This window comes from Aotus nancymaae, unplaced genomic scaffold (assembly GCF_030222135.1).
Source record: "Aotus nancymaae isolate 86718 unplaced genomic scaffold, 86718_ANA_hifiasm-v0.15.2.pri h1tg000014l, whole genome shotgun sequence".
Classification (NCBI taxonomy): Eukaryota; Metazoa; Chordata; class Mammalia; order Primates; family Aotidae; genus Aotus; species Aotus nancymaae.
This window is the reverse complement of record NW_026988425.1, coordinates 77,776,317-77,803,900: the sequence shown is the minus strand read 5'-3', so window position 1 is coordinate 77,803,900 and position 27,584 is coordinate 77,776,317. Positions and strand designations below refer to the sequence as shown.

Below are 27,584 nucleotides of genomic sequence, written 5' to 3'. Positions count from 1 at the left end.
TTTTAGGACTGGACCAATTACTTTGTAACATCAGCTTAATAAAACTTGTGCACTTAATATAAGCTCACTTAGTTTAATGTGTTATTTATGTTGTCTGTCTATAAAGCTCCAAAGAAACCAAAGAAATGAAAAAGACAATAATTATTTTGATAGTTAATATTATATGCCACTTAAATATTGAATTGTAATTTTTTATTATTTTATGATTTTTAAAAGGCATAGTTCACAAATTGTGTATTTTGAATACTAGGCAAGTGATTTTATGAATCTCTTTGCATGCTTAGAGAAATTCTGCTCACATTTTGATAACTTATGACTCCTCAAACCATGGCTGTCAGATGGTAACTAAGTAATCTAATACGAAAGGTAGGAGAAATTAACAACAGTTAAATGTAGAAAGTAGAAAAATACAATACACAAATGGGCAGAAGTAATTGATTTGGGTTTATTTTTATCTATAGCCATCCTATTATGGCTATTGATCACGTGTAATTTATAAAATTAATTAGCATAAAAATAATTTACCTGAGAGTTCTTTTTTTCCTTTCTTCTCCTGTCTGTCCCTGTTCCTACTCATTTTTTCTTGGTTGGTTCACTTCTGTGTATGTTGAATTAGAGATAAAAAAGCTCAGGCTTCCTTTTCTTTATGTCCACTGTTTGAAAATTCATATAAAATCCTTAATAACAACACAACAAAACATTAAGAAGAACAACAAGATGTAAGATCATTGCCTAGACAGGAATTGAACTCTAAATATTGTGGACTATAATCAAAAGTATTTATCTACAAAACCATCTTGAACATTTTAGTTGAATTTTACAGGTCATTGACTTCTTTGTTTTTTGTCATTCCCTAGGAAAAGTAGTTTCAAATAAAATGTCACCTACTAGCCAAGCTGCAATATGTGAGAACTGCACTAGTTTACCTATGACTGCAGGGTTTGAATACACATTCAATAAACATTTGCATTCTATCTTGAGGTTTCTCAGCAGAATTACTTCTAATTGGGAAAGGAAAACAAAAGTGGAATAAATAAAGGAAATGAAGAATTTAAACATCTTTTATCGGAATTTTTTTGCGGATGTAAAGTATCTGGTACTTAGGACAAGTAATAATTGTTCAATGCTATAACCAGTGAAGTTATCTGTGGCAAGTACCAAATCCCTCAACCTGGATTATCAGTCATATTGTGATGTACAACAACAATAACAAAGTAATTAAGGACCTTATATCTAATTTAAGGGTCAGAAAATAAGGGCAGGTCTGGGTTGACAACAAACTGCCTGTATTTATTAGCTTCTGCAAAGTTCTACAAAACAGTAATATGTTATATAATGTTTATTATATAATACATATTGCACATATAATATTAAATTTTGTATAATAAAAATTTTATATATTTTACATTATATATATTAAAATACATGTAAATATATTTAAAGCATTAAAATACACATCATGAAGTAAATTGATTAGTATTTTAGGGATAGATAACTAGTTTGGCTAATTTCACAATATCAATTGAGAGCTTAGATACTTAGAAAATCAGCACTAAAGTGAAATTTTATAAAATCATTATATATAAAATATGAGGGGTTTTATATATTACTTAATTTAATCTTCAGTTGTGTCAAGTAGTATAAATCCAGTCTACCAATGAAGATGCTAATTTAATTTTTTTATCTGTCACCAAGCTTGTAAGATCCCATAATACAATTTTCACTTTATCACAGGAAAAAAATATACTTCTCATCTCTTACATAAAGTATTTAAATTAATAAAAATTTTATAGTTTTAAAATATAACTTACTTAAATCATTCAACTAATTTTTTTTTTTTTTTTTTTTTTTTGGTATGGGTTTCAAGTTTCTTTCTTCTTCTATTTATTTTTCTTTCTCTGACTACTTGAGCATTTCAGAACCATTAACCTCCTAGGGAGCTGCTAGGAAAAAAAACTAACAGAATCAAAGAAAGTGTCATTTTGCCTCTTACTAGAAATAAAAGTGACAAAGATGCTTATGAATTGCTTAGGGATCTGTTTATTGGAAAACTTTAGTCTTTAATAAATATTTTTAGGAGAGTTTTATAGCCATTAGAACTATAAAATGAAATAGATCGTTAACCACGTCAGTCTTCCCTAAAACACATACATTTCTATCAGAATTCATCTACTTTTAGAAAAGTGTCTCCACCCTTTCACTCCCACATATAAAAATGTGACATTGCTGCATAAATTGTTTTCACATGTCACATTCATTTTTTCTTTCAAAATGTAGTCTTTGGTTTAATAACTTCAACACAGACTTATTATTTGTTATATTATTTACTACATATATTGTGAGAAAAGCAATAAATAATTTTACCAGAAAGAATTGTAATACAGTAATAAAATAACTTTTGTTAAAAATGCTTATAAATAAGGGGCTAAATCCAAGGATGTGAAAATTTCTCAAGAGATAATTTAATCCAAGAAAACAGAAGAACTTTTTAGCTTATACCTGGAGAATGCGTAAATATTTTCATACATAAATATTATGAAAAGGGACTGTGTACAGTGGCTTATGCCTATAATCCCAGCACTTTGGGAGGCCAAGGTGGGTGGATCACCTGAGGTCAGGAGTTCGAGAGCACCCTACTAACATGGCGAAATCCTATCTCTACTAAAAATACAAAAGTTAGCTGGGCAAGTTGATACATGCCTGTATTTCCAGCTACTCAGGAAACTGAGGCAGGACAATCACTTGAACCTGGGAGGCAGAGATTGCAGTGAGCTGAGATCATGTCACTTGCATTCCAGCCTGGGCAACAGAGTGAGATTACTTAAAAAAAAAAAAAGCACAAAAGAAAAGAGAAAAGGAATAAAAAAGAAGAAAAGTGTGAAAAGGGCAGGAGAGAGAAATTGGAAAGGTTTCTGGCTTGAGCAACTAGGTGGATGACGACGTCAGGGACTTCCATGAACATTGAAGGAGAGAGAATGATTCAAAGGTTCTAAGTTTGATGAACTGGACTTCGAAAATAAATATTAAATAACTAAAGATTATGTAGCACCTGTGATGTACTGGCACTATTTTAATCACTTTATCTACTACAGTTAACCCTTAAGGAGCCCTATTTTCACAAATACTATTGTTATCATCATTGCATAGTTGAAAAATTTGAAGCACAGATAAGTTCAGTAACTTTTCAATGATTATATAGCAGAAAAGTGGCAAGGTCCAATTCAATTCTTGGAAGATCAGCTTCAGAATATAAATTTGTAGCCAGTGGACCATAATGCCTTCAACATGTTGAGTTTGAGGTGTTCATTTATCTATTCCAAAATTCAATATATTTAAGTGTCTTTTACATGCCAGACATTATGATATGTACTATAATAGGGTACCTCTAAAAGGAAGTGTTAAAATTCTGTTTCTTAGCCGGGCGCGGTGGCTCAAGCCTGTAATCCCAGCACTTTGGGAGGCCGAGGCGGGTGGATCACGAGGTCAAGAGATCGAGACCATCCTGGTCAACATGGTGAAACCCCGTCTCTACTAATACAAAAAATAAGCTGGGCATGGTGGTGCGTGCCTGTAGTCCCAGCTACTCAGGAGGCTGAGGCAGGAGAATTGCCTGAACCCAGGAGGCGGAGGTTGCAGTGAGCCGAGATCGCGCCATTGCACTCCAGCCTGGGTAACGAGCGAAACTCCGTCTCAAAAAAAAAAAAAAAAAAAAAAAAAAAAAAAATTCTGTTTCTTGTAGTCAACATAAGCCAACCAGATGTCCCCTTAAACCCGGGATAAGACTCTGGTTCTGCCATGCAATTAATGTGCCCCTCTCTTTAAAGTCATATGTAAAGCCCTGATCCCTCAATATGACCTTATTTGAATATGGGGCCTTTGGGTGATAATTAGGTTTAGATGGGTTTATGAGGCTGAAACCATCATGATGAGATTAGTGTCTTCAGAAGAAGAGAAAAGAGGGTACTTGTTCTCCTCTTTGGGGAAACTCCAAAGAAGGCAGCTATCTACAAGCCCAGGAAGAGAGCCTTCACCGGAAATTAACCAAGCTGGTACCTAGATATCAGACTTATAGCCTCCAAAACCTTAAGAAATTAACACAGCTGGTACCTAGATATTAGATTTATAGAGCCTCTAGACCTGAAGAAAACAATTCCTATCATTTAAGCCACCCAGTCTATGGTAATTTATTATGGCAGCCCAAGGTGACTAAAGAAGTCCATTAGCTGATCTTGTCTTAGATGCTATATATGTGAGAAATGACTACAAAACTCACTGATTTTATACCCTTTTAATGCTAATTTTAAGATGCTTTTCTGAAATACTGTTTACAGACGCTTTTTTGTGTATACTTTGGGTGAATGTTTTATGAAAAACCCAGCAAGGGCACAAAAAGGTAGAGCTCTGGTACTACCTTTCACATAATGAACAAGTTGGAGAAAGGGTTTTAGACATGCTTACATCGTTGAATTTGCTTTGTCACTTTGCAACATGGTTACAAATCAGTTGGTTAAATAATTAATTTAGTACTCTGAACTTCAATCACATATAAACTATTTCTGAGACTTTGGAGCACTGTTTGAAAATAAAATGGTGTGAAAATGTTCTGGTTACCCTTCTAATAATATTACTCAACATATTTCAGTGAAGAACACTTTAGTAAAAAGAAGTCCATTCTTTCTGATTCCAGTGATTCAAGACTGCTGAGGATTGTCAATCATAAATTGCCATTTTCCAAAAACTGAATTCATTGCTCCATACTAAAGTTAGTGAATTGTCTAAAAAGAGAAGTATACGGAAAAAATCAGGTAAATTAGAAAAGATGATTGCTCCAGGATCCAGCCAAACCTCTCCAACTGTGTGTCCTTGGCTCATCAGAAATAATAATCCCTACCATTGCAAATTGTGATCAACTGGCATATAGTATGAGAGCAGAGGGAAGATTAGCTTTGTCTCTTCATGTCTCCCAAAGTACACCTCCTCAAAGACAGAAGCAGATGAATAGAGCCACAAGACAGAAAATCTTGAAAAGAAAATGATCAAGCTTTGCCTAAATGACAAGCGGTCAAGAAATTCAAGTTAGGTTACTGTTGTTTTTAACTATATACCTGCCATCTTGATTGCATAAAGTAATAAAATTACCTTTCATGCAACCCATTTAGAATTGGGCTTCTTTCACTGCAAAATTATTTCTAACTAATGTATATTCTTAACTATTCTTCAGTGTTACTTCCTAATATACATCATAGATAATTGTCAATAAAGGTTGAATGATTAAGATCATTCAACTTATAATGTACCTGCTTTTCTCTTAAAGATTTAAGGATTTTACAGCAATGATCATGCAAATTTGGGCAACTAACTTAAGCTCTCTTCCTCATTGGATATAATGTCATCTATTGTATAAAATTTTAGAGAATAAGTTGAATATGTTTGTGTTTAGCCTGGAACAATGCCCTTGTAACACAGTGGATGCTCAATATATATTAAATATTATTATAAAGATTTCAAAGGAATCTATGCCAAAGTCACTTATATGCAATAATTAGATGTGAACAACATCATTCTGGGTACTGTACATCTGTGGCTTCAAACATTTTTTACTGCAACGTATAATAGACAACACATTTTATATGCTGAAATACACAAAATAGTAAAAATACACAAAAACCCATCTAATAAATTTCATTAAGAAAAGTCTAATTGTGTGATATTTTTAATGTTTGTATTTTAATTTTTAAATTCATTTTATGCACAACCGTCAATTTTAAAAACAGAGGTTCAAAGTTTTTTGACCAGTCAATTATTTATGTACACTGCTATAGCTCTCTGGCAACTAAGTAATCACTTTTTTGTAATATCAGATTTCATATCCAGTGCTGATAACCATCTCATACAGCTATTGAATTCAAAAGTCAGAGGTAGCAAAGTGCCTAGCCTTTAAAAACAAACCTACAATTTCTGACTTTATCCTGGATTATATTTATACTACTTCTGCAAATGGGTTTAGTTGCCTCATAACATTTTTAGTTCATTGTTTTGAGTCATATATGTTAGTATCACCTTTGACTGTGAAGCACAAATGATGAAAAGAGAATATTTCAGGTAAATATGTTTTTATCATTATTAAAATAAGCCTGTTCCATAATGTATTGTAATGTGCATTGTCATTACCTTTACAATCTTTGTCTTTTTAATGAAATTCAGTTGTAGCAGTGAAAATATATTGATGTCAAACATGAAATATTTTCAAAGGTCAGCTTGTTTAAACCTAACTCTGTTGTTGTAAATGGGATATAACTGATAAAAGACTTAGGGAATTAAATTGCAACTGTATCTAGCTGAGAGATTCATGAGGCTCTTCATCAATTTCACATTAGGTTATGACACTGTAGATGACAGCATGTGACATAAACATTTTGCCACAGATTTTATCACATTAATAATAGTATCCTCAGTGTGTTCAAGTAGTCAATAAAACAACTCAAAGGGGCTTTTTGAATTTATACAGGAACAAAAATTTATCAAAAATTTATATAAAGAATTGGTAACAAAATAAGAAAATTTGGTGAGGCATAAATGCTGACACATTCATCTTGGATGTATGCTCTATACTGACATATTTATCATTAATTTGATTCTGAACACATTGAAAAAGTGGGCTGAACTCTCTTTTTACTTCTCTATGAGGACAATTCTAAGAATAAAATTTTATGTTTCTTAAATTATTCATGAGTCTTAGTGAAAATGTGATATCCTTAGATTAAAAAGAAAAGGGGCAGAGTCAAATAATCTTTTTTAGCTTATTCATCAGGTTTACACTTTGCAACCATTCCTCAAATCTGGGCTGTTCTTTCCTTACCTATATGCCTCACTTTATATTGGCATAAGAATTTCTTATATTTTGCTTTAAACTTTTCTCTGCCCTTTATTATGCCCTACTATACCATTGGAAGATCATTGAGATTCTAGTAAAATTCTAGAAAATAGCAGCACCATCCTGATGTGCCCATGAGCATCTGAGTAATGCCATAGTGTATTAAAAGCCCAGCTGTACAGAGGGGAGAATAATAAGATATTTGGACAGTCTGGCCAATTCAGTAACATTATTTTTTTCCTTCTTTATTACTATAACTACACATTTGAGCACACATGGACAAAAATATTAATATGAAAGTGATTATATACTACCAAACTGGACAGGTAAGAGAAAACACCCTTACAAAAATGTTATAATAAACTTTCCTAACATCAATGACTGGGAAACTAATAGATTATTGGAAGGTATATTAATTTTCTATTGTTGTTGTAACCACTTACAAGCTTAGTAAGATGAAACAACACATATTTATTATCTTATTGTTCTGGCATTCAGATATCTGACATATTTTACTGAGTGAAAATCAAGGTGTTGATAGGATTTGCAGTTCTTCCTGAGGCTCTTAGGGTAATCCATTTTTTGCTTTTCTAGAATTTATCCACATTCCTTGCCTTGTGGCCTATTTCTTTCACGTACAAGGTCAGTAACGGCACCTTAAGTTATTTGCACACCAAGCACCCTGTCTTACTCTTCTGCCTCCCTCTTCTACTTCTAAGGACCCTTGAAGCCAGTAAGATCCAGAATAATTTTTCCATCTCTGTGACCTAATTAACAAACTTTATTACATCTACTACCTTAATTATCTTTGACCATGTAATATAAACGTATGGGTTCCAATAATTAGGGCAAAGACATATTTGAGGGGCCATTATTATGCTTATCATAGAAAAATAGAGCACCACACACATAATAAAAAATTATATTTACATCATACTTTTTAGAAACAACACACAAGAGAAAGAATATTGCATAACATGTTTAACATTTTGAAGGAAGATAACACTAAACTAGGATTTTTACATCCAGCTGAACTATTATTTAATGTGAATGCACAATAAATATAATCATAGGCATGGAGGATTTCAAAATGTAAAAAAAAAAAAAACTTTAGAAAATAAATACTTGCAAAAAAGGCTTTGTAGACTATGGAAATTAACAATTAGTAGCCATTTTTATAAACAGTATATATTTCCCTGAGGTTACATTTGTGATAATACCTATGTGGCCAGAAGTGGAAGAAGAGTGAAATCTACCAATAAATAAATAAATAATAAATAAATAAAATATCAAACATGCTAAGGTGTACATATATGGAAAAAGGTAGAATATGATATTTAAATTTAAATTTTAATTTGCTTGCTTTAGCTTAAGATGAAATCTAGGCAATGGCAAACTACAGATTGTGGCCCACTGTCTTAATCTATTTTCTGCTGCTGTCATAATATATCACAGACTGAGTAATTTATAAAGAAGGGAGATTTATTACTCACAGTTCTAGAGGCTAAATAGTACAAGGCCAATGTGCTATTATTAGGTCAGGGCTGCTGTCTGCTTCCAAAATGGAGTCTGGAATGCTGTCCTATGGAAAAGAGATGCTCTCTGTGCTCAAATGGCAAGAGGTGGAAGGGCAAAAATGGGACAAATTCACTCTGTCAAGCCACTTTACAAGGGCATTTATCCATTCACGAGGGGAAAGCCCTTATGACCTAAACACCTCCCAGAAAGCCCCGCCTCCCAACACTGTTGCATTGAGAGTGAGGTTTCCAGCACATGAATCTGGGAGCATATTCAGACCATAGTACGCAAAAAGTGCCAAATTTCACCACACCCACTTTTAATGTATTCTTATGTTGCTTTCATGCTACAACGAAAGACTGGAGTAATTGTAATAGAGAATATTTGGCCCATACAGTCAAAAATATTTATTATCGGTCTCTACAGAAAATGTTGACTACTGATATAAATTAAAAGGAAAATAGCCAAAACTTAAAAATAAATAAAATATATTCTAATCAAAATTGGTGGGACACATTAAAGCAAAACTTAAAATTGCATAGCTCATACGCATTTATTTGAAACCAGGCAAAGTTAGAAAATCAGGTCGGTGTTCAATACAGAGATAATGGATTAGACAAAATTACTGAATACTTACAAAGGAATTCTATAAGCAGGCTAAAACATTGAAGTAGATATACAGCAACAACCTAAATAGATCTTAAAAAGTGAGTTTTTTGCAAAATGCATTAGGAAATCTATAGCAAAATAAAACTTATATAAGTTAAAACATCTTCAGGTCAAAAATGTCACTACCTAGTTTAAATAAATACATATGTACAATAAATTAAAAGTTATTTAAAATCATTATAAAGTTAGTGATTTGGTACATATTATAGGAGGAATAACACAAGAGGGAAAATGAAGATTTTAGTGCGTTATGAACCAAGTAGTATAATTTGACATTTTATGTTCAGATTTTAAAAATAATAATTATGAAAATTTTATATGTGTATGTAACCATTATTTCTGCTAGATTTTAGACTGAGTTGATTCTGTTCTAATTCCAATATTAAATGCTAAATAAAATATAACAAAATTCAGAAATATGTTGTTATAGTAGACATAGAAAGAAAACTTTTAGAATCCCAAATATCAGAGACAGAGAAGAAATTCCAAGCCAGAGCCATAAACTCAAGTTGATGTTTTGGCAGTTTAAAAGCAAAGAAAGAAAGAAAAAAAACATAGACATTACATCTGGGAATTGAGATAGTCAAGACCCATACTGTAACTGTAAATGCACACCCATTTGGGAATTGACAGCAAATTAATCCCGTGTCTCCCTTACTACTCCCATTCTGTTACCTAATCATCAATAAAATCTGTGTGCTATTCTCTACGAATTGCATAAAGCACTTATTTTCCTAATTTTCTACCCTTTACTTCATCTCTATTCCTCACCGAAAAGAAAAATAAAATAGTTTATATTAATTACAGACTCACATAACTCACTGCCATCTAATGTATGCTTTTGTAGGATAAAAATTTTTAGAAATATCATTTTTATGTGGTTTATATTGCTTCTTCTTATGGGCATATGAGTAACTTGAAGAACTGAGGAATGTCTCTGCTCCACAACAACTAGATTCCAGAAGTAATGAATCTTAGAAAAATTCCTGAAACTCCAGGATCATCAGGGTGGACAGAAGGGACAACTAGATTGCAGCTCCAGAGAGAGCAGCGTGTGGAGGCTTGCATGGTGAATTTTAGCTCCAGAATTGCAAGAACAAACCATCAATCTCAAGAGAACCCGCAGACCCTCTGAAGGAAGTGGACTGCTCCTGCAGGACATGGGAGATATCTCAAGTACTGTGAGTACCCCAACAGTGGAAGTGGGAAAGGTAGAGCCTCCTCTCCTGAACACATACCCCCACTGCAGAAATTGAAAGTCTGTTTGCGGGAGAGGTTTCTGACTTTACCTGGAGCTGAGTCAATTTAGAGAGCCAAGCAAAATACAGGAGTAGAGGAAGCAGCAGAAAGGCTCTGGGAACTTGCTGTGTCCCCAAGGAGGCCGTTCTTGCTTGACACAACAGGGATCCATCAGGAGGTGGGCAGAGAAGTGGGAGCTAAAACTCTATGGGGAAAAGGAAATCTCTAGATAAACTTTGTAATAATTTGAATGGGACGAGAAGCCTCCTGGCCAGAACTTGGAGGAGAGCATAAATCTAGTGTGCAGACTCCACAGTATGGGAAAGAACCAAGCCCTCTGCTCTCACAGATGGGAGGCGGGTAGCCTGGGGCAAGTTCTCAAGCCTGTCTCACCCGCTGCCGTAATCAGACTCTGGGCTGTTAGGGGAGACAGGGAGGACATAGTGAAAGTTAGACTGGCCCTTTAGTTTGTGTGGGAGCTGAGTGTAGCCTGTGACTGGTGACTTTCCCCCACTTCCCTGACAACCTACATGACAGACACAGAAGAACCAGCCATAATTTTCCTAGGTACACAACTCTAATGACCTGGAAATCTCATCTCCAACCCCCACAGCAGCCACAGCAAGACCCACTCAAGGAATGTCTGAGCTCAGACACATCTAGCTCTGCCCTCACCTGATGGTCCTTCCCTCCTACCCTCATAGCAGAAGAGGAAGAGCATATAATCTTGGGAATTCTAGGGCCACAGCCTCTGCCAGTCCTTCTCCATCCTACTGCAGCTGATGCTCTCTGGAAAGTACCACCTCCCAGCAGGAGGCCAACCAGCACAAAAACAGAGCATTAAACCACCAAAGATATCCCTTATGGAGTCCATTGCAACCCCTGCCACCTCCCCTGGAAGAGGCACTGATATCTACAGCTCAGAGACCGCTAAAGAGTTCACATCACAGGACTCTATGCAGATAATCCCCAGTACCAGCCCAGAGCTGGGTAGACTTGCTGGGTGGCTAGACCCAGAAGAGAGACAGCAATCACTGCAGTTTGGCTCATAGGAAGCCAAATCCATAGGAAAAGGGGAAACAGCCCATGGGACAAAAGAATCAGAAAAAACAGCCTTTAGCCCTAGACATTCCTTCTGAGAGAGCCTAGCCAAATGAAAAGGAATCAGAAAACCAACACTGGTAATACGACAGAACAAGGCTCTTTAAAACCCACCCCCTCCCACAAAATTGCAGTAGTTCACCAGCAATAGATCCAGACCAAGAAGAATCCCTGATTTGCCTGAAAAAGAATTCAGGAAGTTAGTTATTAAGCTAATCTGGAAGTCCAGAGAAAGGCAAAGCCCAATGCAAGGAAATTCAAAAAATAATACAAGAAGTGGAGGGAGAAATATTCAAGGAAATAGAGAGCTTAAAGAAAAAAAATCAAAAATTCAGGAAACATTGGACTAACTTATAGAAATGCAAAGTGCTCTGGAAAGTCCCCATAATAGAATTGAACAAGTAAAAGAAAGAAATTCAGAGCTCAAAAACAAGGTCTTTGAATTAACCCAATAAAACAAAGACAAAAAAAAAAAGTATAAGAAAATATGAACAAAGCCTCCAGGAAGTCTGGGATTATGTTAGATGGTCAAACCTAAGAATAATCAGTGTTCCTGAGGAAAGAGAATTCTAAAAGTTTGAAAAATATATTTGGAGGAATAATTGAAAACTTCCTCAGCCTTGCTAGAGACCTAGACATCCAAATACAAGAAGTATAAAGAATACCTGGGAAATTTATCATAAAAAGTTCATCACCTAAGCACATTGTCATCAGGTTATCCAAAGTTAAGACAAAGGAAAGAATCTTAAGAGCTGCGAGACACAAGCACCACATAACGTATAAAAGAAAACCTATCAGATTCACGACAGGTTTCTCAGCAGAAACCCTACAAGCTAGAAGAAAGGAAATAACCAAGATCAGAGCAAAGCTAAATGAGATTGAAACAAATGAACAACAACAAAAAACAACAAAAAGATAAATGAAACAAAAAGCTGGTTCTTTGAACAGGTAAATAAATTGATATACCATTAGCAAGATTAACCAAGAAAGTTATCCAAATAACCTCACTAAGAAATGAAACAGGAAATATTACAATGGACACTACTGAAATACAAAAGATAATTCAAGACTAGTATGAACACCTTTATGCACATAAACTAGAAAACCTAGAAGAGATGGAAAAATTCCTGGAAAAATACAACCCTTCTAGCTCACATCAGGAAGAATTAGATGCTCTGAATAGACAACAAACAGCAAGACTGAAACGGTAATTAAAAAGTTACCAACAAAAAGATGTACAGGACCAGACAGATTCACAGCTGTCTGGTCCTGTAGATATTCAAAGAAAAATTGATACCAGTACTTTTGACACTATTCCACAAGGCAGAGAAAGAAGAAACCTGCCCTAATTCATTCTAAGAAGACAGCATCACCCTAATATCAAAACCAGGAAAGGACATATGCAAAAAAGAAAATTATAGACTGATATCCTTGGTGAACACAGATGCTAAATTCTTTAACAAAATACTAGCTAACTGCATCCAACAACATTTCAAAAAGATAATCTACCATAATTAAGATCATTTTATACCAGGAATGCAGGGTTGGTTTAACATATGCAACTCAATAATGTGACACACCACATACACAGAATTAAAAACAAAAATTATATAATCATCTCAATAGATGCAGAAAAAAGCATTTGACAAAATCCAGCATTGCTATATGATAAAACTCTCAGAAAAATCAGCATACAAGGATGAATGAGCATTGGATCAAAACAAAAATTAAGCATACAATTATACATCTCAATGTAATGAAAGCCATCTATGACAAACTCACAGTCAACATAATACTGAATGGGTAAAAGCTGAAAGCATTTCCTCTGAGAACTGGAAGAAGATAAGGCTATAGAATACATGAAGCAAATGATAAATGTATTTGGCATTTATTTGGTTTAAGATGAAAAGAATCATTAAAATTAAAAGGATCACTATATGATAATATAAAGGCCAGTTCATCAGGAAGATTAAGCAATTTAAAATAGTTGTGTATCTAAAAAAACAAATTCAAAATATATGGAACAAAATAGTTAAAACTGTAGGGGAAAATTAAACATATCCAGTGTCATATTGGGAGACTCATATTATTTCTCTTTTTGTAATTATAGCTAAAACAGAGCAGGATGAAAGCAAAGGCAAAAAAAAAAAAAACACTTAAACATTACATTAATGAATCTAATATAGGAAATCTGACAATAGATATAAAAATTTAAGTGTGCATATTTTCTCAAGTATATATAGAATTTCTTTAAAAGTGTATCCTGTTCTTGGTAACAAGTAAGTATCAAAATTTTCTAAGGTAAACACAAGAACATGTTGTGCTTCAGAGAAAGAAACATTTAGGGCTAATAAGAATGCAAAGAGCAGATCAGCCTCACTAGGAATCAAGCAAATGTAAATCAAAATCGTAATATTTCCTACCCATTCATTTAAGTGATAGAATTTCAAAGTTTTAAATTGTCAATGTTTTGAAAGCATTAGATTGACAGGATTTTTTTTTGCTATATATTGTTCATGAGATTTTAATTTGTTCAACCAGTTTAGACAATGTTCTAAAATAGCCTTGTAAGGTCATAAATTTATCTTCTCTTATGATTCTGTGCTTCTATTTCTATTTATAAACTAGTATTTGTTTTGCAGATTACATAGGATTTTTCTTAAAAACAATCTCTGCAAATACAGACAATTTTACTTCTTGCTTTCTGATCTTTATACCCTTTATAGTCCATTTATATTCAAGATAAATATGCAGTTGAATATAGGTCTGCCATTTGTCTCAACCATTTTTTATTTCTCCTTTTCTTCATTTCCTCCTCTTCTGAAATGAGCAGATGTTGTTTTTAGAATTTTATTTAAATTCATCTATTGGCTTATTTTTTCACCAGTGCAAGTTATGCTTTAAAAATTTCAACTAAGTTTTTTTTTATTTTGAGGTAAATACTTATTCATATATGGTTTGAGAAATAATATAAAAGTTCCTTGTATCCTTTGTTAGTTTCCCAAAATTATAGTATCTTATAAACTACATTATAGTATTAAAATCAAGATATTAATATTGATACAGTCAATATACCAAACAGTTCCATCATCAAAGATATTCCTGGTTAGCTTTTTAAAGCTACACAAAAATCTCTTTCACCATCCTCTCCTATTCCTAACTCCAGTCAATCGCTGATTTGTTTCTCTTTCTTCTCTATTTCTATAATTTTATCATTTCAGGGGTGTTATACCTAGATCTTGCAGTATGTGATCTTTTGGAGATTTTTTTTTTTCATTCAGTATAATTCTCTAGAAAATAAAAATTTTAAATATATAGATAGTAATTTCCTTGTTAATATTGAGTCATATTCTATTGCAGGGATAAATTTCAGTTTGTTTAAAAATTCTACTATCAAAAGATATCTGGGTTGTTTCCACTATGGGACTAATCTGAATAAAGTTTTTGTGAACACATGTATAAATATTTGTGTGAATGTAAATTTTTTCTCTGAGATTTATTGGATTCATAACTACAATTATTTTCATTGTATGTAGAGATTTCTCAGCAATTATAACATCTGTCACTAAGACTTTTCATTCTGCTTAGAGTTAATAATGTACTGTACCACCTAAAATGAAGAACATGTGAAACCTTATAATTCAGTTACCCTATTTTGTATGTATTGAATCTACATGTGTTACAGATTCCATGATTTAAGGTTACATTTTAACTTAATCATATGTATTTAAAAGAAAACAGGATAAATACATAAATGCAAATTCTAGTTTTTTCTACCTACCTTGAATTGCCCATTTCATATCTATTTCCATTCAGTTAACATTGCTATTAGTGCAGGTCTGCTTCTAACACATTCTTAGTTTTATTTTTGTGGGAATATGTCTTTTTACGCCATCTTTATTAAATTAGATTTGTCATGGATATAGAATTGTGGGTTGATTTTTTTCCCTTTAAAAGTATATAGATGTTGCTTCATTGACTTGCAAACACAGTTTTGGACAGTAAGTCAGCAGTCACTTAAATCATTGTTATTCCGTATGTATTGTGTCCCTGTTTCTTTCTTATTCCCTGGTTGCTTTTAAAATTTTCTATTTATCTTTGTTTTGCAGCAATTTGATAATGACGTACCTAGGCACAATTTTTACTAGTTTAATCCTGATTAGTGTTTGCTCAACTTGTTGAATCTGTAAATATATTACTTGCAAGAAACTGAAAGTATTTTTTCCAATACATTCTCTATCTCCTTGAAAACAAAATACACATTATTTTGGATCTTTTGATATTTTTCCGCAGACCTCTAAAAACCTTGTTTGTTTCTTTTCAAAATTTCTAGCCTCTATTTTTACAATTATTAGTAGATACATTTTACTGATATTTTTTCTAATTATTCAACTCGATTAACTGTTTTCTCCTGATAATGGGCCAAATTTTTTTGGTTATTTGTATGCCGCATGTTGCTGTATTGTATTCTGAATATTATGGATGTCTTTTCTCTTTGTTGTTAAGACCTTAGATTCTGTCATATTTCTCCAGAGTTGTATGCTTCTTTGTTTGTTCCTTTGTTATAGTACACAACTAATTTAATCAGATTTAAAATGATATCTCCTTTCATTGTGTAGTTAAATTTGACGTTAATGTTAACCTTTCAAAAAATTTGTAATTTGTTCCTCACATTACATGTTAAAATACAATAGTTTTACTGTTAATGTTTGAACATACTATTGTAGGGGGCACTTCAAAATTTAGGCAGATTTATACTCAGAGTTTAAGACCATTATCTATGATTCTCTCTTCTAGGATCACTCTTCATTTACCAGATGCTGTGGTCTCCTTAAAGTCTGCGTTATGATACTTCATTCCAGTTAACTGATTTTTTTAACACAATAAATTGCTTTTATTTTGGTATGCATCCGCATTTCAACATTTAGTGGTCCTGAACAGAAAGTAAGAGATGCAACAATTTGCCAGGAGGTCAAGCTTGCTAATTTCAGGAATCTGCTGTGCACACCAGGTTCTTTCCTAATTCCTGCTGATGATTTGGAGAAGCAGCAGCAGCAACAAAACCAAGGCATGCACTGGATTCCAGGTTCTTTTTGTTCCAGTTGTCTGATTCCAAAACAGACCCCAAATGATTGCAAGGATTACCAAATGATAGCCCTGTTTAAAACTTCAATTTTTTTTTTTTTTTTAGACAGAGTCTCACTCTGTCACTAGGAGGCAGGCTGGAGTGCAGTGGCTCACTGCAAGGATCTTAGCTCACTGCAACCTCCGCTTCCTGAGTTCAAGCAATTCTCCTGCCTCAGCCTCCTGAGCAGCTGGGACTACAAGCGTGTGACACCACGCCCAGCTAATTTTTGTATTTTTAGTAGAGACAGGGTTTCACCATGTTGACCAGGATGGTCTCTGTCTCTTGACCTTGTGATCCTCCCACCTCCACCTCCCAAAGTGCTGAGATTATAGGCATGATTCACCATGCCCAGGCTTATTTCAATTTCTAAAACCAAAAGCAATTACTGAAAAGTAAAACAATTCAGAGGGATCACGTGTGCTTACAAGTGTCTTCATGTGGTCTTTCTCCAAGTTCAACCACCAAGGACTCTTGAGACCTGGCAGGTCTGAGTAACTCTTGTGACTATTCTTTCTACCTTATCAAAACCTGAGCTAAAAACAACCCATCAGCTGATGACAGCAGATGGTGGCAGGGCTGAGGACCCAATATTCAATTCCCAGGCTACTGGAGAGTGAACAAGTATGGTTCCAAAACTAAACAAGGGAGGTCAGAGACTCTTTTCAACCTTACCTGATGGCTTCTGGCCAAAGCAAGGAAATGTCATGGAAGGTGCTGGGGTTGTGATGGTGCAAAAAGGAACTTGAGGAGGAGCTTGAAAAAGCAGCATCTCTCAATAAAGATGGGGGAGGGAAGATATAAGGAACACCTTAAATTCCTCACTGAAGGCCAATCTCAGAGGGGAGTGGAAGGGTTGCAATCTATGCTTCGGACAAGGCGGGTACTGGAGGAGCATGGGGACAGGACGATGGTTTGGAAGGGGCATCATTTAAGACATAAAGAAACCAGGGGTGCAGGCAAAGCGCCACACACCCAACAGTAGTTCCACAGGCTGTGATCTGAAACCTTCACGTCTATCCTAACAAGCTCCCAGTCTAGAGGGCTGTTGCTGCAGGGAGCATAGGAGGCAGGAGGATAAGGAGGGAAGGCAGAGACCCCAGGCCATGTAATCAGCAGCAAGTTGATTGTGTGATATGTCTTTTCACAGTTGAGTTAGATGAGCCCCACTAGTTTTGATGGGAATCAATTTACACCAACTTTCTTGATCCCAAAAATTGAACTACGTGGACAGTTGGTTACACATGAGAGGATGATTTGTTACAGCACAACTTATATATTTCAAATGGGCAAAAAATTGGTATCATTTACAGTATATCCAGATAAACTTCCTTCGAATGAGAGCTTTGTTTCCAGTACCTTGAGATCTATAAAACATATCTAGAAAATTTACTATTATAGAAAATGAAGACTGCTTAAATCAAATGGTGGGGAAGGGAAAGGGTCTGTGGTTTTTCTTTCTGATTAATTGTTGTAACACTGTCCTTCAGGTGGCTGAGGGAGTTTCATATTTTCTTTAGACATCAGTAGGCACCAAAGCTCTTGCAGGATAACTTTGATGGTTTGAATTCTGCCATTTTGCCAGCACATATGGCTTTGGGGTCCACGACTCCATTAGAACTATTAACTCCATTCATATTAATTTTTGTTATAGATCTTACAAAGGGGAGTGCCTCTGGGTATTTAGGTTCATGTTCTATTTTAAGGCTGCATATTCAGTTTTCATAAATTATTCTTGGAGGCCCAGTTATCATCCCTGACCATCTTACAAGTGTCATGTCTTTGTCATCTTCTAGACCCTAGCTAACTGTGCCATCTTCTACTCCTTTCTAGCCTTCTTCAAGTTCTTCCAAAAGTTAGAAATTGTGACTTTTACTCCCAATCCTGTGGAAGCTGCCATCTTGCATTGCTGCCACCTTTTTTTTTTTCTAGATAATACTTGAAACACTGATTTGGGCTTGCTGTCAGATAAAAATCCCAGTGCTGTTGTTTTTTTCCAAGGATTAAATCTCTTTTATAATTTGCCCAATTTGGTTACTCTCCAATGCTTTAAATCACTTTTTAAATATTTTATAATTATCATATACAAGTTACTCTGTCATTAAGAGAAGTAGAACTCAATGAAATACCCAAATTGTTATTAAAATATATTTATCTTCCAAAGTCTAATTTTAAAAATTCAATCATTTAGGAGCTCTTCACAATTGTTTTTATATCCATCACATATGCCTAATTACCCACTAGCCATTTCTATTTTTTGCATTATTAATTTCCTTAAATAATTATTTTTTAAAAAATATGTCATCACTAAAATATACTGTAAATTCAGTCACATTTCAAAGTTATTTCATATTTTAATACACACCAAAACAATATAGTAAAGCATATTCTTTTTTATTTTCATTTTTCTTAATTTTAACTGACAAATAGTTACTGTAATGTTTTAAGAGTATAAACTTCAAAGCCAAATAGTTTAAGTTTGAATATTTTCTCTCCTAATTGCTAAATCTTTGACTTTGAGTACTTATTTTAAAAATAGGAGTATATGCATAGTATATAAAATAAAGATATTATAGCATCTGTTTTATTAGCATATTTTGGAATTAAATTAACTCGGTTCTCCAAGAAGCTAGTGCCAAAAAGTTATTACATGTGCAAGAAAAAATGGAGAGAGAGCTAAAGAATCCTAGGACTGCATGCAGGTCTAAGATTTTTGAAGGAAAGGAGGAAGGTAAAACATATTGGTAGGAAATATCTTAGACTGTTGTACAGTACTAAGAATGTTTTGGTAATGTAAATGGGGAGTTCTAAAGCCCAGTTCACCCATTAGAGGTATCCTGCATCTCTCTAGACCTACTTTACTATTCTTTCCACAATCAGTCGTCCTCTGGTAGAAGCCTGTAGAAGTGTAGTTGTTCATATTTGTAATAATTAATTACAGAATGCAACATTTCACTCCTCACAATCAGAGATCTGAGGTTACATCTTCATTGTTGCAAAATATCTGAAAAATTTAGAACACTTCTGTCAAATGAAATGTATATGTTAATTTTTTCTTCTAATTAATGTTACTAATATTCAAAAGTAGTAAAATCAATGCTTGTCCTGTATAACTTAGTTTAAACTTGGGTTTTCACATTTTGGGAAACTCTACTCCAAATCAGTAATCTTCAAATAAATTACTCAGATTGCTTTAATAACATGTTAATAATGTCTCTGCTACCCAGCCTCAGAGATTCCAATTCTGTAGTCCTAAAGTCAGTCTCGGATGTCTTCATTTTTACTAAACATCCTACAAGATAAAAAAGATATCTCTATCAGTAAATTATATGCATCTAAAAATAACAGACTTTGCTTTGAAGATTTAAATTTACCTTTGAAGATGGGCTGGAGTACTTTTTGAACAATGAAGTTTATATGCAAAATGATACTATTATGTGGAATGGGAAATCTAGGTTTTTCTCTCTTTTGTAACAGATGGATGCATAAGCCTTTACAGAATATGGAAAACTTATTTAATTACTCATATTCATTGTGTAGAAGAGGCAGGGGAATCAGAGATAGCCCTAAGTCATTTCACCCAAAGTATATCAACCAAAAAAGTCACATACAAAAATCTCCAAATACGTGTAATGTACTTGGGAATTACAAATAATAACTATAACCTAAAATGTGTAGCTGTGGCAAGCCATATATTCATCTGAAGAAGGGAGAGTAAAGGGAGGCTTTTATTGGCAAAATAATAGGTTTACTTTAGCTGCTTGGAAATAGAGTTCATTGGTTTCAGAGACTCAAAAATCAGAAAAGCATCATTTCATGGACAGAAATGCCATTATTGGGCAGATGGTTTTTCATGAGCATCTTTCTCTGAATTGCTGCAGTTTTTAAGAAAAAAATTATCATGAGGTTGTTTTAGAAAGTCCTTGAGACAGTCTTTATCTTATACATGCATGCATGAGCCCTCTTGCTTCATGTTCTCCCGGCTCTAGTTTGTTTGGGTCTTTCAAAAAGTTATTTCAGGCCGGGCACGGTGGCTCACGCCTGTAATCCCAGCACTTTGGGAGGCCGAGGCGGGCAGATCACTAGGTCAAGAGATCGAGACCATCCTGGTCAACATGGTGAAACCCCGTTTCTATTAAAAATACAAAAAATTAGCTGGGCATGGTGGCGCGTGCCTGTAATCCCAGCTACTCAGGAGGCTGAGGCAGGAGAATTGCCTGAACCCGGGAGGCGGAAGTTGCGGTGAGCCGAGATCGTGCCATTGCACTCCAGCCTGGGTAACAAGAGTGAAACTCCGTCTCCAAAAAAAAAAAAAAGTTATTTCACCCAGCATCTACAATATTCAGAATTGAGAGTTACTTTGTGTTGACATAAAGAGGAAGCATGGAGTGCATCTTGAATGTTGATAATCTCAATAGAGTTTCATAACAAGTCTCCCTCTGATAATTCTTCTGAATGTAAGAGAGGATCAGACCTTTGATAAGAACAGGTGCTAAAGAAAGAGATGTATGAGAAAGATAAGGAGGCAATTTCAAACTTTTTGTAGCCTCTGTGCAGCATTTGCATATTGTCTTTTGTCAGACTTTTATCTCATAAATGTATAGATTTGCATTTTTCTTCTGACCACTGGCATTCTGGCATTGCATAAGGTGTTTGAGCTAAAGACTTTAACAAGAAGTACATGATCTTTGTCAAGTACTTAAGAAAGCCTGTCAATAAAATAATTAAAATAGTTTAGCCAAGTTTTAAACATACTTTTGAAATAGTTTTGAGCTTTAAATGATTAACACTGATTGTCAGTTTTCACATGTACTCCTCATTTCTACATCTACTGAGCAAATTCCCAGTATTAAATTTTGGGCTATTATATTTAAAATTTGTCATGCTATCAAAATAAAAATAGCTATATTAACATGCATGGGTTGTGTGTGTGTGTGTGTCTGTGTGTATTAGTGAAAATAAAATTAAAACCTAAATTTTCTTCTCTTTCATATAAATGTATAGATTTCTCAACAATTAGTTTAAATGAATGTAAAATAAATTTTAAATTTTGTGCTAATTTTTCTTGTTTAAAAATAGTACATAAAATTGTTTCAGTAAAGATGAAAGTATATAAATGTATCAATGCACATCAAATCATATTCTAGTTACAAAATTTGTTTTCATAACTATTTTCCTATTAACCATATTTACTCTCAGATGCTTAAACTAAAAGTAAAAGTTTTTTGAGTTGTTAGTGAAATTTTTAAAGATAAATTATACTAGTCCATTAAAAGTGTATTCTACCTTAAATCAGTGCTTATTATCAAAGAAAGTATGTCTTCCTGTGGTCCTACACCTAGTTTAGTTGTTAAATAGATGAGAAGGAATATAGTCAGCTCATCATTTGACTGAAAGACTTTTTTTCATCTTGGTTGCAAATTTTTGTCAAGCATATAGACATTTCTCAACTTACGTGGAGACAAGAGTTGAGTACATGACATATTTCCCACATTTTGTAGCATTTTTTTTTCACATGTTTTCTTCATAAGTAAATAGGCTGTCTATTAGGTGAAGACAGACACAAATAAATTCTCTGGAAACAAGTAGAACAGATGTATGTTAGTGACATAGCCAATTAGATTTGCAATATATCTTATCCACGGTGATATGTAGTGATGTGATGCTTCTCAGTAGTATTCATAATCGAATAGAATATTGACTGCCATATTACAGCAGTTTATAGGACAGTATATTTTGAAAGGCAAATGATTTCCTTAGATTACAGATAATTAAGAATTTCAAATATAGTTATTGCCACGATTATCATTTCATTGTGTTGGCTTTCAACCCTTAGTTATTAATGCCAGTATCTTCTCTTCTAAGTGTCAGCACGAGCTCTAAATAATTTTCTTTGTTGCCCTATTAAAATTTTTAATAATTTAAAATTTTAAATAAATCTCCAAATTTACGTAAATGCCAAACTATTTACATAGGGGTCAGCCTGCTCTCTGTTCTGAGTATCTAGTAAAGAAATGTACATAGAAATGGTGCACTCTAAAGACTAAACTCTAAAAATAGTTGGAATCTAGCTGACAGTTTTGAAAAATATTTGGAAATAGAATAATAGAAAATCAAGATTTGTATTGACAATTACATTCTGTCCAAAGAAAGAAATATGATTTTTTACAGATGGATCTCATTTATATTGACAAATATAATTTGTTATTCCACTGTTGATTTGCAGACTCTGTAAATTTTTTAGCTTCTTATAAAATATTCTATAAACTCTTTACTCCTATATTTAAGCAACTCATGTATTAGTTGTCACACTGCTATAAAGAAATACCTGAGACTGAGTAATTTACAAATAAAAAAGGTTTAATTGGCTTATGGTTCTGCAGGCTGTTACAGGAAGCATACAGGCCTCTGCGCCACTGCTTGGGAAGCCTCAGGAAACTTACAATCATGGTGGGAAGCAAAACAAGCACATCACATGGCTGGAGCAGGAGGAAAAGGAGGACTGAGGTGCCATACACTGTTAAAAAATGAGACCTTCTGAGAACTCTTACTTTGAGAACAGCACTAGGAGGATGGTGCTAAACCATCCATTAGAAACTGTCCCTATAATTCAATCACCTCCAACAGGCCTCGCCTCCTGCACTAGGGATAACATTTCAGCATGACATTTGTGTATTAGTGTGGTTTTCTTTGGGTCTGAGACTCTCTCAACTTCTTAGATGAATGTGTTTTTATATTTCACTAAAGTTGAAGAGTTTTAGGCATTTTTAATCTCTTCTTCTATTCTTACATTTTTTCTCTTCTCATTCTTAGATTCTGATAATATGAATGTTGAAACTTTTGCTATTGTCCCATAGAGCTGTTTTATTAGTCTATCTTATCTGTTTTTTTCAGATTGAGCGAACTTTGATGTTTACTACTGAAGTTCACTGATTTTGTTTTTTGTTATCTAAGTGTATTTTTATTTCTATATTCTTTCAGTTGTAAAATTATTTGGTTCTTTATTATAACTTCTGTTTCTCTGATGAAATATGTTTTTAAATTGAGTGTTTATAATCACTTGCTGAAGTAATTTTATAAAAGTTGTATTAAAATCCTTCTCAGGTAATTTTAATTTCTGATTCATTTTAGTATAAGAATCAGTTCTTGGTATGCTGGATGATTTCCCATTTTGTCCTTGATATTTAACTTATTATGCTAGCAAATTCTTTTCCTGTTTATACCATTTAACCTAGTAGATAATCACCCTGCTTTATTTAGCACTGGATCTTGGCCTATTTTTTTGGCTGTTTGATTTTTAGTCTTTTCAGTGTTGATTTGTTATTTTTAAAAGAAAAAACAGCTCAATTAAATTTGAAGGAGTTTAATTGAGTAATGAACTATTCATTAATTGGGCATCCCCTTGAATCACAAGAGATGCAAACAGACTCCAGCACAGCCACATTATGGAAGAAAATTTATAGACCAAAAAAAAAAAAAAAAAAAAAAAAAGAGGAAATGATGTACACAAATCAGAAGTGAGGTATAGAACAGCTAGATTGGTTACCGGTTAGTGTTTGCTTTATTTGATCACGGTTTGAACACTTAGTAGTGTATGAATGGCTGAAGTATAGCCACTGGGATTGACCAAGACTCAGTTATTTTAAGGCATATAATCCCAAGTTAGGTTTTCAGTCTTGTCTACCTATTAAGTTAGGTTGCAGTTTATTCACAAGGACTCAAATATAAAAGTATGGATTCCTTCTCAGGCCATATTTAATTTGCTTTAACAATTTCCCCTTTTTGGTTATTTTCTCAATTTGTGAGAGATTGATCAAAATTTTAGTCATTGATATCACTATCACCATAGTAAGTGTACTTATTTAGTCTTGAAACCCACTTGGAAACAGTAGGACAATGAATTTTCCAAGGGTAGGAACAAGCACTGGTAGAGGGAACTTCCCCTTAAGGTGGAATGTCCTGTATACAGGAGAAAAACAAAACCTGGTCTGTTCTGGTCTGAGATCTATGTGTTTCCTTAAATTCTCAGTTTGATTATGTCACATTTAGCCCAAGCAAGTCCATTTTTGTTTGTTTTGGTCTGTTTGGGTGTAGTGGATGAGCTGAGTTTGAAACAATGGTCTATTATAATTTTGTCTTAAAAAATATTCCCCCTTTTTGGTCAGGTGCTCACTTAGGTGAAGTGTGACCAAAACTTAGGGCCTTAGTGGCATTCTCTGATACCATCATGTTTTGTCTGATTTCAGCATATCATTCATAGGTTATGGCATCCTCATTGTCCCACATTTCTTTCAGTTCTTGTCATTCCATTTGAAGAGAAACCATTTGATGTTCTAGAGATGGCTGCATGCAAACAGTTAAAACCTTTGAGAGAAGCACAGCACACCAGGAGGACTATTATTATGACTATTGGGAGGATGATACCAAGAGTTTGGAATATGCTCCTTACCCAGGTTCCCCATAAAGCAAACTATGTAAACTCAAATAAATCAAAGAGTGAGCTAGATATGGAGTTTACACACTTGAATAAATGGTGGTCTTTTTGTTAATCCCATTCAACTGAATGTCTACAATACCCGAAGTTTTTTTCCATAGGACATAAGCACCAGAAACTGCACAATACTTCTATGTCTAGCCACTTTTAGTATTTCAAATAACATTTAAGAGAGAATTTAGGGTCTGTTGTGTAACCATAGCTTTTACAGTAGAATCTACTATAGAGCCTATCATAAGGGATACATTTCTAATCATTGCCTCATATATTCCAAAGCATGGAAAAAGGACCTAACAAATGGTGCCCTTCCAGAAGAGTGAAGGCCTCTGGCAATATTTTCTCTAACCCATTAAAGAGATGGCTGTGTTGAGAGGAATTAATCAAAGTTCTGTTTCTGACTGACTAGGGGGCAACATATGTACCCAATCTAAGTGAGGTACCAGTAAAGTTTCTCACTTACATTGGGCCTTCATCTTTTATATATCAAAGTATAAGAGTGTTCATGTCCAAGTCTGACTGCCAAATCCTTCAAAAACAAGTATAGTCCATAAGTGAATACAACAGACCACTTTTCCACTTCTATATTTTATAGAACCATAAGCCAAAAAATATATATATTCAGGCCAGGTGTGGCGGCTCTCACGTGAAATCCCAGAGCTTCAAGAGGCCAAAGCAGGAGGATCATGAGGTCAAGAGATTGAGACCATCCTGGCCAACATGATGAAACCCCATCTCTACTAAAAAATACAAAAATTAGCTGGATGTGGTAGCACACACCTGTAGTCCCAGCTACTAGGGAGGCTGAGGCAGGAGAATCACTTGAACTCAGGAGGTGGGGCTGTGGTGAGCTGAGATTGCCTCACTAAACTCCAGCTTAGAGTGGTCTAAATTTGGTTATTTCTGTGGTCTACAATAACATAACATAATAGCCATAATTATGATTGATAGTATATACTCAGACATAATAGAATTTTAGAAATCCCATTCAATTTACTAAAATATAACCTGAAAATTAAACATTATTTTTAATTTGATAATGCTTCCTAAGTAACTTAACATGTCAATCCTGTTTACCTCTCTTTTGGATGCCTCAGGGGTCCTCTGTAGCATCCCAAAGTTAGAGCTAGAAAAGATAATCTTGAAGCTGTAATTTGATTTTGAGAATTCTATCAAATATGTTAAAGGTTTAAAACAGTTGGTATTATGAAATAGAATTCCAGGTTACCATAAGTCATTCATTTAGCCAACATAATGACTCGAAAATGTTAAAAACAATAAAAAGACAAAAATCTTTACTCATTGACAGAGGGAAAACTTAGCCTTCTAAACAATGTATCTCTTGTTTTTCCTATCTTTTTTAGTAGTTCATTCATAAAGCAAACAAAAAGCTTTCATTATATTTAAGTATTACATGAAAATCTTGTTTAAGAAAGAAGCCAAATCCATCCTTGCATTAGTCTACTGTTTACATCAACTCCAACTTTTAATAAACCTCATAGACAAATCTATTCCATCTTAATCAGTTAGAACATAAGGTGAGATTCTTATAACCATTTATAACCCTTTACAAGTTTTGTGAGAGCAGATATGTGCTTTAAGAAAACCCTGTTGTGCTTTTATTCCAATGTTCAAGTTATGCAAAAATCAAATAATTCCTCTTTAAATTTAGCCAATATGTTCACACATAGAATTTCTATTACATGATTACATTTTTATAACTATGCTACAACTTGTTTAAACTCTTAGCTTTGTCTTATCTAATTTAAAACAATCCTTTAACACTCCAGGTAAAAATTTACATTCCTGTGCTTTCTTATAATCTTGTATCAAAAATAGATTTTACTTTCTTTAGATACCTTGCATGCAAACCTATTTTTTTCAGTAGTCTCAATTACATATTATAGTGGTAATTTATAACAACTTTCACTTTTGGTGCATAAATTTCCTTTCATGACTTATTTAGACCATCTGCAACATGTGTGGGCTTTCTGACTTCCCCTAAAAATTCTAAACAAGAAGTCATTTTTCTTTAGTACAAGAATGTATCATATATTATTCTTTCTTATATAAAATGTTTTTCCATTATGACCTCTTTTCATGACTAGGGGGCATGACTAATTCCACATGTTCCCAAGCCTTAAAAGTCAAGTCAGTTTATGACCTTAAAGCATTTAGCAAACCAAGTATCTGACCTGTATAATTTAGACAGAATGTCTTTATTTTGCCAATAATCTTTAAAACATTTTATTTCTCAAAGATTATTAAAATCATGTGAACTAAAAGGCATTACAATTTTTCTTTTTCTTTTAAAATATTTGAATTAAATGCTTATTTTTCTTTAAGCGAATTAATTAAAGCTCTTCTATATAAACATTACACACACAACATATATCTAACTGCAAAGACCACAGAAAGAAGATTATTACAGTAGTTATAAGTGTTCATTTACCAGTTTCTAAGTTTCTTAATTGGATTACTAGCTTTAGGGTGAAGTCATTGGAAGAACAGGGCCAAGATAGTGTCTCTGGTACCTCTTGTTTTTCCCAATTAGTCCCAGGTTGCTA

At 33.9% G+C, this 27,584-nt stretch overlaps 1 long non-coding RNA gene and 1 pseudogene across 1 annotated transcript in view; both read right to left on the bottom strand.

The window, feature by feature from the left end:
• Window positions 1-531: 531 nt before the first annotated feature.
• LOC135274803 (uncharacterized) overlaps window positions 532-27,584 on the bottom strand; it is a 45,330-nt gene continuing 18,277 nt past the window's right edge. Inside the window, exon 4 of the long non-coding RNA XR_010342540.1 lies at window positions 532-653. This is a non-coding gene — a long non-coding RNA (uncharacterized LOC135274803). The remainder of the gene's footprint in view (window positions 654-27,584) is intronic.
• On the bottom strand, window positions 17,991-18,426 carry LOC105734635 (ubiquitin-conjugating enzyme E2 variant 1-like; annotated as a pseudogene).